Genomic DNA, 12,408 nt, shown 5'->3' on the forward strand with positions numbered 1-12,408 from the left:
AGTTGCGGCTGAAAAGGTCACAGGCGGATGAGGCTGGCTCGCTGGCATAGACGGCCGGGCAACATCCACCCCAGATCCCCAGGTCGCCTTGTGCCTGCTGTGGTCGTGTGTTTATACTGCGCAAGGCAATGAGAGGGGGTGGCCCATGCACCAGGGACCTGTGTCTCCACCACCTGCACGGAAGCCCCCCCCCAAAAAAAAAAGAACCTGAATGAAAATGACCCTCGAACCTGCTTTTGCATCACTTATGCTTCCCAGGCACAACTTTTCCCCTTTCTCTAGGCAACATCATTGTAACATGGTGGAAAAGCAAATATTCACAGTGGAGATCAGCTCTTCCTTTTAAAAAGTCAAAAGTCTCCCTTTCATAGAAGAGATAATCCCTGAAAAAGACTGATCTTTGTTCAATTTATTGATTCATTCTATTGACCAATATCCACTAAGCATCAGTTTGGTGCTGTATGGGCACCTGTGCTAGGAGCTTGGTACACAGACGTGAATAAGACAAGATGTGTCCTCTGCACTCAAGGGGCTTACAGTTTAAGAGGGGGACAGACAGTAAGGGAGGGAACTTATACACTTACAATTTGTTTTCAGTTTACTAGCTGTGTGACCTTGAACAAGTTACTTAACCTCTCTGTGCCTCAATGTCCTCATCCATAAACTAGGATGTTAGTTCCACTCTCACAAGACTGTTGTCAACATGAAACGAGTTGTAAAATACAAAGCATTTAGAAAAGTTCTGTGTAAGTGCTAGACATTTATCACAAGAAGTCCTTTAAAGGAAGAGATGTGACAGAGTAATGTGGGCATTAGTTTATTTCTAGGTCATTTAGTTAACAAATGCTAGACTTCTAATTCCAACCTCAGAATCTGTTCTTAATCTTTCCGCTTCTGCTGTTTCTTTAAAACACGGACATGGATAAATTACAAAGTGGCCTTCACTGTTTCCCTCTCCCTGGGTCCAATTCTCCGCAACGCCTGCCATTATGTACATTCTGTCAGAAGACATTGATGTTTCTATCAAGCAAGCAGCCAGTCTAGGAGAGACCAGACATTTGACTAGGCTGTCACCATCACATAGCAAAAATAGGAAAAGGAAAAGGAAAAAAAAGAAAAGAAAAGAAAAAGGTGTGTGTCTGTGTGTGTAATGAAGAAAGATCACATTAAAATCAAATGGTGGAAGAATACCCTAGCTTTCTATTAAATAGTCCCTCTTAAATCAAGCAAATAGATACTTCATCTTTTGAACCTTTATTCCTTCTTGGCTTTCCCCATCGTGCCTTGTTCTGTCTGCACGCCGAGCGCTGGGAGGTCTTATCTTTGGGGATGTTGTGAGTCTGTCCACAGGATATAGCATCAGTAGGCAGGCAACACCTTCCTTATTGTGTTTCTCTGTTACATATCATTCCCTCCTACTGCCCCATTTTTCTGACCCCCCCCCCATAGAGCGGAACTCCTCCAACGAATGGTCTGCATTTTCTACCCGCCTTTCTTTTCCTGATGTCTTAAACTCTCCCATCAGGCTTTCATTCCCATCCCTCTTTCCCACCTGCTCTCGCACAGATCACCCCGATCCGCACTGTCCAACCTGACGGTCACTCGGGGGGTGGGGGGGCGCTTCGTCTTACTCAGACCATCCACAGCATTTGGCTCCCTTCCAGAACATTCTCCCCATTTGTTTCTTGGGGCATCACTTTGCTGCGTCACTTTGTGTGGTTCGTCCTCTTCCAGGTGACCTGTGTACATTGGGGTGCCCGTTTCTCAGCCTCTGTCTACCTTCTTCCTCTCCTTATATCACTTCCCAGGTGATCTCTTACAGCCTTGAGGCCGGAAATGCCATCCACAGGCTGGTAAATTACAAATGGGCTTTTCCCCTCCCAGGCCTCTCCTGAACGCCAGATGTGTATTTCCATCCATCTGCTTAACCTCTTCACTTACTTGCCCAATAAGTTCCTCAAATCTGGAGACCAAACTTGATCTCTCGCCCCTGCTCCCACCCTCAACTCTCTCCAGTCTCCATCTTTCCCATCTCAGAATGGATACCAACCGAATCTCCTAGTTGCGCAGGCCAACAGCCTGGGACTTTTCCCTCCTAGTTTTCCTTTTCTCCATTCCCCGTCCATTGTTAGTGACTTCAGGCGACTCTACTTTCAAACTATAACCAGCCTCTGAGCACCTATGGCCGCCTTCGCTGCCCCAGGTCCAGGTTATGGTCTGCTGTGTAGGCTGGATTCCCGAATCCAGTGCCTCTGCATCCAGCCACCTAGAGTCTGTCCTCCCTCCATCGGCCAGGGTAGATCTTTTAAACCTGGTTCCGAAACTTTGGTGGCAAGCGGAATCCACTAAGGCACTTGGTGGAAAAGTGAAGACCCAGGCTCCATCCTCTGTCACTAAGTCTGTGCCTCTTGAGTCCACTGCAGGTCAAGTCCCCCCAAATCCGAGAGCCATTAAGGCAGAAGCCGGATGAAAGCTTTCTAAAGTTGGGGGAGGGGAAGCCAAAACCCCTTCGCAGTGTCCTTCATGGCTTGAGAGCCTGCTGCCCCCTTTACTTCATCTGCTGTCTCTTGTCCCCATCGCACCCTCTGCTTCAGCCGCTGTGACCTCCTTGCTGGGGGTCTCTGCTCAAATACCTCCCGGAACACCACCGTCTAAACTAATGCCTCCCTCACCTTCGTGTTCTCTATCCGTCTTTCTTTTTCTTTGTAGACATAGTATATTTTTGTTTATTCTGGGTTGGTCCTCTCAACTATATGGTCTACTCATTCGCAGCTACGTTCCCCGTGCCTACGACAGTGCCTGGGGAACACAGAGAAGTGCTTAGGAAAACCTGTCCTTGGTCGGCTGAATTGAATGCATGTGCTGCTGACTCAGTGCTACAGGTCACCTGTGAATGAGAAGTCTTCCCTTCTCCTCCCGTCTGCCGCTTCCCAAGGAAGCCAGCCTCATCAGATAGCCTCTCCTGGGAGCGCCTGCAGTCCAGACACAGGACTTTAAGGGAGCCGATAAATAATTAGCCTCGAGATAGGAACCCACACAGAAGCAGAATCCACAGATTTTCTAACTGATCTCCCTGCCTTTGCGTTGGCCACGCACAGTCTTCAGCATTATTAGCTGCCCATTCAAGCGCCCGGGGACAGTTAGGGTGGCGGCGGAAGATTCCTTAACCCAGTGCAGACTCGCTGTTCGTGTTAATGGAATCTGATCAGGGTGACTGAGGAAAGAGCACTGGGTGAGCCTCCCTGTCATCCTTACAAAAATAGTAGCAACCATAACCGTTGACATTTATAAACTGCCGAGGAACAGCGGGACTGTGCCAAGCTTCTCACAGTCCAGCACCCTTGAGACCTGTTACCGTCTTGGGGGTGAGGACGATTATGCCTCCACATGAAGCAGTTGGGGAAACTGAGGCATGTGTTATGTGTCGACTTGCTGGAGTCCTTTAGAAGTGAGTAGCCAAGTCAGGACCTTAGTGATCCTGAGGGCGGCTCCCTGCCACCTTACCTCTTCCCTCCTCCACGTGGAACCCCTCGTCCCCTGCTTCACATGGTCCTCAGACAGCATTTCATGCATAAAAAAGCCTATGGGACAGGAGCCTGGAGGATGCTGTTGAAGAAAGGGTTCACTGGGGCAGATGCCCACCCAGAACCACTTCCCACCAGCAGGTACATTTAATACACCACTCGTCTTTGGAAGACCTGTGTCCATCTTGGCGTGCTTCTGCAACCTGGCTGTTGATATCCTGCACAACTTTGCTCAGTGGGCTTCAGGGTCATTGGATCAGTGGTGTACAGGACTAGAGAGAGACGGTGACCTAGTCCATCAGCCTGTGTGACGTGCCCCTCCAGGACAATTAGGCTCGCCGTGCTGAACTTGGCAAGGGGAGGTGTACCTAAGCATCCTCGTGACCTGGAGTGGAGAAAATAAGGAAAGCTTCAGCACGCGGCACCTGCCTGATGGCGAATATGATGAATGCCGTTTGGAGCCTCCAGTTCTCCACGCTCAGGGAAGGCGGCTCATGCTTCGCATTAATCACCACAAAGCAAACACGGGCTTCCAGCGAAAGAGCCAAATGATTGGGAACAAATTCAAAACAGCTTTATTTCATTGACAGACAGGACCTTTTTGTTAAACTGTGGTTTAAAAACCTTTTACATCTCTGTCTCGTTCACACGTTACTGTAGTCATTCATATTTATGTTAACCTAGAACTTAGGGCTGGCGTATTTATCACAACCTATTGTTGGGAGAAGGGTTGTGTCAAAAAAAAAAAAAGAATCTTTATTTGAAAAAAAAATTTAAGGCTGTTAAACAGTCCTAATGGGAATGACCCTGTTATCAACCATTATGGAAGCAAATGAGCTTCTGAACTGGAAAAAAATAAAATAAAACTTCTGAATGTCAGTGCGCAAATAGAAAACAGCAGTGAGTTAAACGAGACAGCGTATGGTCAGCAAAGATAACCCATGTCGATGCTGTCGGGAAAAGTGCAGAAGCTGGGCTTAACCTGAACCTTGATAAGTGGCACTCTCTACGTTAACCACCTTCCGCTCGTTACCAGACCGATTCATTGAAAAGCCTCTCATTTCAAGCTAACCCCCCACCCACCCCTAGATGACCAAAGAGTTACCCAAACCTTTATGTCACATTATTCGAGGTGTACTAATTCTGGAATGTGTCTTCAAGCATCTAGAACTGTCACGAAACACCTGTGAAAAAAGATTCTGGTTCCTATCCCAATGCAAATACAGTAAGTTCCTTATGTCTTTTGACTGTGTCTGCTAAAGAATGATCCTTCCAAGATGGACCAAATTGACTCCAGAGAGAAACGTTAAGCTCTCTCCCTAATGCTGAGGCTGTCAGGGCCAGCTATGGCACCTAAGGTTCAGAAAACTCAGAAATGCGGGATTCAGCACTGGCTTCCAGGGAACATGGTGCTTCCAGGGAACACATGTTTTTAAAAATGTATATCTAGTTGTTTGTTGTTGCTGTTTTTGTCAGAAACAACTGGCAAGGGCCATAAGTCACGATAACTTCTGAGAAGTGAACCGTACTTATAAAGTGGCCTCCAGCTAAATGGGTATCTTGGCTCTCCGTGGAAATGGCATCACTCTAGATACTTTAAATATATAATCTCTTGATGGACTGCTATGATTTTTACTTACCCGCAGTAGAAAATTCCCATAGTCTGGAAGGGTAGAACTTGTGGCTTCAACCACGTTTGGACAACCAATGAGCAAAACTCCTTGGCACATGAGAGCCGCAGAAGGATAGGTTTGGACTAATGCAGCAGTAAAGCTGTTTGTCCGAATGGCAGGGAGAGGGAGGCGCTAAAGTTCAAGTCATGATAGATAAAGCCAAAGGGGGCAGAAATCCGGGGATCCGGCGTATGGTTTTAGTCAAAAGTGCAACATTCAAGCTGATAATTCAAAGGAACCATTTTTAAAAACCGTTTTTACAGTGTGATTGGGTTCCTTAAAGCAGCACAAACGAAGTGTTTGGCATGTTGTTAAACCCGGGATTCGATATTGATCACAGAGCAGAGGAGATACGTGTGTGGCCATCACCATCTCTGTGTGCGGTGCAGAAAGAGATGTGTCCTTCCCCCCAACCTCTCAGAGCCATGTGACACAAGGGGGTTCGCCAGTTGCCCAAAGCTGATTTCATTTTGTTTTCTCTCCAGTTTGAAAGTGGGGCTTTTTACTGCTTGGTCTCTCCTTGTCTGTTGGGAGTGAGCTGTCTTGGGTCCGTCAAGTCCTAAGAAAGGCCTTCCTGGCTCTCTGCAAACCTCCTGCCCCGCCGCAGTCACAGGCTTGCGTTCAGTAGTTCCGATGGTTTTCCTAAACCACTCGTGGGTCCTTCTTGGCCTCCAGCCCTGCATTCCCTTTCACTTCGTAAACGTAGCCCGTTAACTCGGTCCCTTGATTACTTCAAGCAATTGATCTGTTGGCCTAAAAGTGAGTGGTTCCATTTCAGGGGTAGGAGTTGAACCGGATTCTGCCCAGGGACAAGCGCGTTGGTGGGAGGTCCATCTCTCTGGAGACGGTGGTCAGTGGTATTACAGCCCGATCCACGTCTGGTCCTCCAGATGGTCTCACTGGGTGGTAAGGTGGCCAAGGTCTCTGGGGCTTGTTCACTTATTCATTCATTCACTCGTTCATTTTTCTTTCTTAATGTAAACTTATTTATCACATACGTTTCCAAGTCTGTAGGAGGTCCTGGGTCGCATTTTCTGCAGAGCTGCTCTGCCTCCCGCAGAACGGAGGTCCCCGTACAGAGAACGTGCTCTTGGTGTGCACCTCACTGTTGCTCTCTTCCAGTAGAGACTTTGGCGCATGTGCTGGGAATGTAGTAAGAGTCCTTTCGGGGCAGAGAAAAGCTCCACCATTCATCCCAATCTTATTAATCTGCCATAATTTTGATGTGCTTTCTAAAGTTGAAGCTTTCTGTACTTGTAAAAGTGCTTTGCAAATATTAGGTATTATCATCATTGAAGCTCAAATTGTTGATGGCAAGAATGAGCAAAACTTTTGATCATCATCATCATCATCATCATCATCATCATCATCATCCCCGTCCTCATCATAGGAGCAAGGACAGCCTCTCCTTTTCCCTTACATTGCCCAGCAGTTCCTGAGAGACTGCCCGGATATTTATCTTACAACAGAATCCTAGCATTTAGCACATGCTGAGTCTTTGATTTCTTGTTTTCAAATGTGTATCTTCAAAACTAGAGTATATGTAGCTGTTTCCTGGCATGCATTTGGACTGAAATGATGAGAAATTTAGACCACGCTTCCAGCTAAGGTTTAGCCTGTACGCATCCAGAGAGATCGGTAGTCAATGTCTCTCAAAATACTACTCTTGAGTCACTCAGGAGATTGCCACTGACTTAATTAGCATCTGCACGTTTGCAGTCTGGTGTATCAAACATCCCAGGTGGTTCTTCTGAGCCCTAAAGTTTGAGAAACTTTGAAACAAAGTGTTACTTATTCCACATCTATTTTTTGTTTGTTATAAAACTAATGCATATACATTCAAGACATTAACGAATAATAGGGACGGGGGAAATCTCTTTTGCTCCCAGCACCTAAGCTAAAACGTTTAGGACTTTGAATTATTACCTTTTAGTCTTTTTCCCCCATCCATAGGTTTTATTTATAATATAGTATAGCCATCATTTTTGTTACCATTATTATTTATATGTGTTCGTTAATTTCATCTAAACAACTCTGCGTGGTATGTATTATTATACCCATTTTGCAGGTAAGGAAGTTAAGGCCAGAAGAGGCTTACATATATAATATACATACCCTTTGACAGCCTGCTTCTTTCGCTTACAACTAGAGCAAAAGTTATATTAGGTTATTTTTCATAATCATATTTTTCTTGTTGCTTTGGGCTGTAAATGGCAGACTTTAATTTAGTTGACTTCAGCTCTAATGTTGGATTAAGTGTGGAGTTCCCAATTTTCAATATCACAAATACGATATTCATTGAAGTAGGTTTTATTTTCTTTCTATACATAGACTTATTTTTTTTAATGTTTCTTAAAAATTGAATCTTTGGTCAAAAAATTTGAGCCACTGATACATTGCTGAGATTTTTAAGAGACTTACCACCATCACTTACTGAATACAATTTACCCAAAGGGATATCGTGAAGCACATCCCAGCTTTATATTAGGGAACAAACGGCCACACGTTAGAGAAAGTTACGGGTTATTTATAACCACACACAGTAGCATGTTGGTGCCCCTTCCAGAAATCTAAGTAAAAGAATCACTTTTTCCTAGTAGCTGGGTGACTTGATTTCTTACAATCTAGCAGGTCTTCTTGGAAACTCAGAAATGCAGGCTTTCGTTTTGTTTAGTGGAGGGCTTGCTCTCACACTTCTACATCAGCATCCCATGAAGCTTCTCTGAATCTATGGGAGACTGAAGATCACATCTTTTTCAGAGAATTAAAATGGTGCTGCTGGGTCACTGGTTGCCCAGCTCAGGCTCCAGGCCAGCCCCCATGTCTGAAGCCGTGTCAGCTGACTCCCACGTGTGCTGCAGCCTCTGGACCCAAGGCTGCTCACGCCTCTTCATGGCTCTCAGTCACAGTGATTGATTCATTGCACTTGTGACGAGTGAGGTGCCATGGAAAAGGCACAGACTTTAGGGTCTGACATATTGGACTCAGTGCTTAGTTTTACCGCCTGTTTGTTGTAAAACTGTGAACGTCTTCTTTCCAACTCTTTGCCTCAGTTTCCTGTTCTGCCCAATGGGTCCCGTAATACTTATCGCACAGGGTTGTTATGAAGATGAAATTGCCTAACAGATGTAAGTAACAGCAACAATGACAATGGCTAAAATGTATCAGAAACTTACTATGTGCCAAGTTTGGCATGCATCACCTTCCCTATATAACCTGGTATCATCCTTATCATTATCCTAGGAGACAGGTGGTATTATTATTCCCATTTTGTGGATGAGGATTAAGAGGTCAACTGTTAGGTTGAACTGGATGAAATTGCCATTTTTGTAGGTACAGATGGTCAACTCTTATCAATCTCATACGGTCCAATCTAATAATGTTCCCAGGTGTCAGAGAGAAAAGTTGATAGAACCAGGATTTTAACCAACAGCTATCCAACCCCTAAGCCCACGTTTCTGGGGATTAAACTAACTGAACCCTGAAATACTTGAGCACCATGCCTTGCAGACCTCAGAGACTTAAAACTTGTCTGTTTCTTTTGTCTTCTTTTGGCCCACTCTTGCCCACCATTAAAATGTACCCAAGTTGAACCTCAGCCCGGGTCTCTGCATTTTGACAGACATCAGAATTCAGAATTTCAACGTGGAGCAGGGTATCCAGAGTAAACACAAAGGGGAAAATTGCCATGGCCGATCGTCACAACGTGTGGATTGAGAAAACACACGCGTGCACACGGACCTGATTTGAATGGTATTTCTGAGTGGAAGCTAAGTAGGAGCCGAAAATGGCCTTTTAAAATACAGAACATAAGGATGCAATTCACAGAGATGGTCTAAACTGTAAACATGCAGCTGTGGGGTTTGTGAGGCTCAGTGCTTACATACTGACAGCATACAAATTGTCAAGTACTTAAAGTTCCATTGTTGTGGAAAAGGCCTCACCCAGTGTCCTCAAATGGCCCCATTTCTTTTTTTAAAGCACAGGATTCATATCTCTTGGAGCATATATTGAGATATCAAACACAGATAACCTGTTAAGTATAATAAATAATGATTTTCCCAAATTCTTTTGTTCTATTATTAGTCATTATAGGGTTCTTTAAAAAATTTTTTGAAGATTATAGTTTGCACTCCCGCAAACTCCTGCAAGGAAGCCCTGTGCAAAGAATGTTCACAAATGTTCTGGATCCTTCTCCTGACTAACCTCTCTCATGAGTTCTTGTGGACATTTATAGGGTTGCCTTCCAGCACCTGTTTCCCCTCTGCCCGCCTCCCCCCCCCCCCCCCCCCCCCCCCCCCCCGAAGCCCCTCTGTGTCTTCCCTGTTGTCTAAGCCCCAAAGCCCCAGCACCGGCCTGGCTATTCCCACCTGCTCTCCAATGGTGCCATTTTTATCTTGGCCTCATGCATCTAAATTCTGCCCATTGGAACCTTCCCACAAACGGCCAAGAACCACCCCCCCACCCCCCACCGCACCCAGGGTTTTTGAACCCGGAAGTTTCAGTGTCTTTCCATTGGCAGAAGCCATGGGATTAAACCTGGCAGCTGCCAGCATCTGGGGTTCCCACCACGTGGCAAGAGGACACAGCAGACATTCAGACAGCTGAGCCCCTGATTCCCATATTCCCTTAGGTCTGGCTGCTTTCCTGACCTTTCCATGGTTCCGTTACTCAACTCTTACTTGCATTCCACAGATGAATGAATTTCCCTTCATTTGGGTTGGGCTTTTGTCACTTGCAAACCAACTGTCACAGCAAGGTCTGCTCCTGGGCCTGTGTGGCTTTGGAATCACTTTCTGATTCTCGTGGCTCAGGAAGGAAAATGTGAACATGTGACGTGTGCTGGTGAGATGATGCAGGGCAGCAGGAGTCCGGAGGAGAGTCCCACGGATGCAAATGAACGTTTCTTCCCCCAGGCTCCCTCTGCACATTGTCCAGAGCTCTGTTTCTAACCCTGACTATGCAGTATCACGCGCATTTATTGATCATCTCGCTATGAGAGACTGAGCAACTTGGAAGGTAGGAAGTGTAAGTCCAAATCAGGAAGAAAATCCCCAGCCTTTAGCACAGTCCCTTTAGCACAGTCCCTGGTGTGAGTAAAAACTTTATAAGCATTATTTGCATTCAACCGAATCAGTTGAAAGTATTTACAAAAGACTTGATGGATGCAGGGGGATGAACAGTTTATAGCCCAGCTCGACCCCATTGTATGATTCTTGACCCACCTCTTAGACTCCAACTGCCATAGACTCTTTCATCTCAAGTGGAAGCCTTACTTTCTGTTGCAATCATGCCTTCTAAATCTTTGAAGAGCTTGAATTAAATCACTTAACCTCTCTTAGCGTTCATTTCGTTAAATGCAGCAGATGAGACCTACCCCCAAGGGTTATCATCAAAACCAAATTATATGTTCCATAGAAAGTGCTTAATCCCCATGGCAGCTCATGGTAGGTGCTCAATATATATTCTTCAATTATTTTTCTCTCCTAACCAGAGATCAAAGAGGGTTGGTCTGAGAAGGTTTTTTTTCCCCCAAAATCTGACAGAGAAACTAGTGGAGAAGCTCAAATATATTACCTTTGACTTGCTTTGGTCATGGTAGGCTAACGGTTGTAAGCAGACAACTTTAAAATCTGGGCCTTAACGTAATACAAGATTATTTCTTGCTCATAAAACATCCAGTATGGACATATCCAGTTGTGAGGCTCTCTTCCAAGTAGACATTTAGGGACATGGGCTCCATCTTCTCTCACTGCCATCTTTATTTTGGACCTCCATGGTCTCAGCAAAAGTAGGAGAGAATGGAGAAATGAAGTGGTCATTTCTCACTAATGTTATGTATGCTAATGATGTACATAAGTACATCAGCTCAGAAGTGACTCATGTCACTTTCTGATCATCATACTATGACCAGAAGTAGTTGTGTGGCTCAATGTAGACACAGAGGTATACCTTGATGGGGAAGCAGTGTCCCAGAAATGCCTCTACTTTATGAAAAAGGAGCCTTGGTAGTCCACCAGCACCTCTGCAATACGAACAACTGTGACTTTTGTTTTTTAAAGCAAAATGTAGTTCTTTTCTTTCTCCACATAAATATTGGTGGTCACAAAGCCATGAATCTTGCTGACACATTACTTTTCACCCATTGAGATACTCTTTGATTATGCAAAGCTTTTTGTGATGATGAGTCCGTCAGTAGACACGGGCTATAGGATCACTGTTCTAGAGAGCACGCATCACTTAGACTCCACATCATGAGACCCTCCTGCCAGCAGCATAACCTCGCCTCCTTTCCTCTGTCCGTCTAAGTAATTATTTCATGCCAATCCAATTGTTGCCTCTTTTTTTCTAGAGCTATCCAAGAAAAAATGACAAAAGTTTTTGCCCTCCATTCATCTGCCCATCTCTTCACTATCCGTCCATCCATCCACCCATTTGTCCATCCATTCATCCGCCTATCTATCCATCTATTCACCCTCCATTCCCTATCCATCCATTCCAGGCTCTTAGATCCATTCTTGTCTACTAGATTCAGGCTCTTTCCCTGCAGATTGTTTGCACTTTCCCCTGCTGCATTCTTGAACCATAAGGTTCCCATCTTTAGTACTTCCTCTGGTCACCTGGTGTTCAGCTTCTGCCTGTAGTCCTCTGAAATTTTCCTTAACCACTCGGCCTTGACCTCTTGCTCACTTACTATTTCACTATCCTTCACTCATCTTGCTTCTGTATTTTATGGCGTTTTATATATTTAATGATTGCAACGTGATTACAACATATTTCTTTATGTCTAACACAGTCTTTGCAACAGGAAACTAGATCATGATTTTGCAGACACAACAAATTCTGCAAGCATATGTCCTTGGGATGAGGACGTGGGGGTAGACACAAATATGATTACCACATATGCCTCTCTGGGCATAGCTTTGCCCCATTGCACAAATATAGAAAATTTGGCAAGCTGAAAATGAGCTACAAGAGATTCTCAGGCCTTTGCCTTCATAACCCAGGAATGTTAGATTAAGAATCCTGATTATTTCTTTTTTTGTTTCTCATGTATTTGTTGGGTAGTTGTTCCTCTATATGCCAGGCACCATTCTAGGCCCTGAGGATGCAGCAGGGCACAAAACAGAAGTCTTCATTGGTTCCATTGGTTGCAACTAATAGAAATCTTTTGAGATAACTTAAGAAAAAAAGTTGGGGAAGAGGAAAGA

General features: G+C 44.9%; 1 protein-coding gene across 1 annotated transcript in view; it reads left to right on the top strand.

Annotated features, from left to right (window-relative positions):
• WWOX (WW domain containing oxidoreductase) overlaps nt 1-12,408 on the top strand; it is a 955,205-nt gene that overhangs the window by 820,363 nt on the left and 122,434 nt on the right. The window lies entirely within an intron of this gene.

This window comes from Hyaena hyaena, unplaced genomic scaffold (genome assembly GCF_003009895.1).
Source record: "Hyaena hyaena isolate Hyena2069 unplaced genomic scaffold, ASM300989v1 scaffold_1, whole genome shotgun sequence".
In the NCBI taxonomy this organism is placed as follows: Eukaryota; Metazoa; Chordata; class Mammalia; order Carnivora; family Hyaenidae; genus Hyaena; species Hyaena hyaena.